The 3,123-nt window shown below is 37.8% G+C and overlaps 1 non-coding gene across 1 annotated transcript; it reads left to right on the forward strand.

The window, feature by feature from the left end:
- The first annotated feature begins 2,749 nt into the window (after positions 1-2,749).
- Positions 2,750-2,852, forward strand: LOC119878521. Its single transcript, XR_005386966.1, has one exon. It is a non-coding gene; the product is annotated as a U6 spliceosomal RNA (small nuclear RNA).
- Positions 2,853-3,123: the final 271 nt, after the last annotated feature.

Consider the following 3,123-nt stretch of genomic DNA (forward strand, 5'->3'; position numbering starts at 1 on the left):
ACCCCATGTGGCATCCATGTTTATGTTCTCCCCTGCTCCAGACCTTTATAGGAAAATCTGTTTAAACTGCTAATGCCCAAGATGGCAGCTAGTTCTCTATTGGTGGTTTCCAGAGATGAGGCCAGAGCTAATGGTTGTCCTGAAGGTGTGCAAGGCCCATGCTGAAGGCACTGATGTCTGCTTGCAAAGCACAGTGTCCCTTTTGCTGCAAGAACCATGGGTAGTGGGTTCTGTTGCCCATGAATGGAACTGCCGCAGTTGACACCTGGTGGTTCAGTTCTTAAGAATTTTGTTGGCTTTTTTGCTTCAGACCCCAGATTCTGAGGCTCTATCATCAATCCAGACGATCTGAAGACCTGTCTCTTTCTTTGATCTTGTCCACTCTTCTGGTGCCCAAATTATTCCTTGTGATTCTCTTCCCTTAGAATGAGTTTCTTTGAAAAATATGTTTCCATAAATGGTCAAGGATTTTCTATTCTGCTGTCTAAGCCCCTAAGTTAACCTGATATCTGTGGTGAACAAAATTAGATTGAAGCTGAGTTACCTGCTATACTTAAGGAGAATATTCTAAATAACATTTTCTCCTCAGTTTTGTCCTCTTTAATATAGTGGTAAGTTACCCAGTGAGTAGCATCCATTTCTTTTTTTTTTGTTTTTTTTAAGGTTTTATTTATTCATGAGAGACACAGACAGGCAGAGACACAGGCAGAGGAGAAGAAACAGGCCCCTGCAAGGAGCCTGATGCTGGACTCAATCCGGACCCTGGTATCACGACCTGAGCCAAAGGCAGATGCTCAACTGCTGAGCCACGCAGGCATCCCTGCATCCATTTTAATTTTAATTTAATAATCAGCTCCTAGAAGAAGGTCTGGCACAAAATGAATATTATGTGAGTGAGAGTTTTTATTTGCAAGGAAATCTTCATTTTGAGAACAAGGCTTGAATCTTTTTTTTCTGGTGTCCTCATCAAGGTCAAATTTCAACCTTTGTTCCTTTTGGCATTTGTATCAGATGTCTAAATAGGGAGAAGGCACCACACACACACATAGCAGAACAGTCCAACAAACCTAAAGCACCATAGTGATTGGACAAATTAATTAACCTTTCACATTCTCTTTCCTTACTGTGTAAAGGGAAAAATAAGCATAGAATTGTGTGAAGCAACGCATCTTTAGCATTATACCTGTCACATAATATTTGCCGACAGATGGTAGCTATTAAAAAGTATTCTTGATATTTTTAGAGAAGGAAAAAGAATCCTAAGTGTTTGAATATCATTTGAGTCTGTCACTGTTCTCTGAAACCATGAAACTTCAAATCTTATGCGAAGGCAGTAGAAATGTTCCCCAAATTCAGTAATTCAATACCCTTTATATGTATATGGGTAGGAATAATATTGCAGCAAAATAGTTTGTAGCTCATTGTATATAAAAAGGGTTGGTGTTCCTTTGAGCGATTGATATTTCTCCTTATGTTATTATTACCATCTGTCTTCTTGGAGGGCAGAGGCTATTTAGTTTTCCTGATCTCTATATCATATGCATGAATACAATGCCAGGAACTTAATAAATGTATGGTCAATGTTTTACAACAAGGGTACTCCATTTCTGAGATATTGTTGGCCTGTTAATTGTAGATGAGGAACAAATAGAAGTCACTGCAAACTTATATCCAGGAGAAACAGTAGTTTGGCAGTTGTACTATATAAAAAGTGCTCAGCAATAAAGTTTGTGTTATTTTTTTAAACATAGTACATTAATATTTGAGTGTTAAAAGCTACATTTTAAAAAGATTTTGTTTATTTTTAGATTTTATTTATTTTAGAGAGAGAGGGAAGGAAAGAATCTTAAGCAGACTCCCAGCTGAGCAAGGAGCCTGAATGCTGGGCTTGATCCCACAACCCTGAGATCATGACCTGAGCCACCCAGGCACCCCCATTAAGATTTACTTTTAAGTAATTGCTATACCCAACATGGGGCCTCACACTCAAAACCATGACATCAAGAGCTGCAAGCTCCACCAACTGAGTCATCCAGGTACCTCCAAAAAAGCTAATTTTTAAACATTATATATAGAGTTAAAATAACTAGAAGAACTCAAGTTATAGTTGTACCAGATTAATGTGATAGCTTAATAAATTTTTCAGATTGCCCGTTTCTCATATACTTGACTAAATGTACAACCCAATATCTACTCTTGACATTCCCTTATTTAACCTGATATGTCCAAATGGTTATTTCAACTTTTAATGAACACAAAATATTAATAAGATGTTTTACATTTTTCTTATATTAAATCTTTGAAATCCAGTCTATATTTTACATGCAAAGCTATTTTAAATGCAGAGAAATATTGTTTTGACCAAACCCAGTGTAAATAAGTTTTGTTTTATTCTTCAGGCAAATATTACAATTGAAGAAAGTCTAGAAATAGCATAGAATAGAAAGCACCAAAATAACAGGCTAGAATTAAACCCAAATAATGGTATTTCTGCCATAATATAACATGTTCTTAAATACTTTACATTCTATGAATCAGACATTAAAAATCAGGACAGTTTAAGGGAAAATAGGAGGGGAAAGATTATAATATTTAGCATAGTCTACAATAGCCAATAATACCCAACCAGAGAGAATTATGGAGAGAGGCGAAAGGATCACAGATCACATAAACATATAATTACTTAAATCTGTGTGGCACAGTATCTTTAATAAAACTAACGTGGTCCTAATCAAATATTTGATGGCTTGTGCTTGCTTCAGCAGCACATATAGTAAAATTGGAATGATACAGAGAAGATTATCATGGCCCCTGTGCAAGGATGACACGCAAATACTTGATGGCTTATTGTTCATGCCAGTCTTACTTAGCTCTAATAATACATATAATGAAATGGACTTTTTCTTCATGGCATTGCAGTCAGTGCAGCATGAGTGGGGGAGAAGAGGAATAAGAGAACTCAGAAAACCAAATTGCTGGGGATCCCTGGGTGGCGCAGTGGTTTGGCGCCTGCCTTTGGCCCGGGGCGCAATCCTGGAGTCCCGGGATCGAATCCCATGTCGGGCTCCTGGTGCATGGAGCCTGCTTCTCCCTCTGCCTGTGTCTCTGCCTCTCTCTCTCTCT

The sequence above is a fragment of the Canis lupus genome, unplaced genomic scaffold (assembly GCF_011100685.1).
Source record: "Canis lupus familiaris isolate Mischka breed German Shepherd unplaced genomic scaffold, alternate assembly UU_Cfam_GSD_1.0 chrUn_S1688H1882, whole genome shotgun sequence".
Classification (NCBI taxonomy): domain Eukaryota; kingdom Metazoa; phylum Chordata; class Mammalia; order Carnivora; family Canidae; genus Canis; species Canis lupus.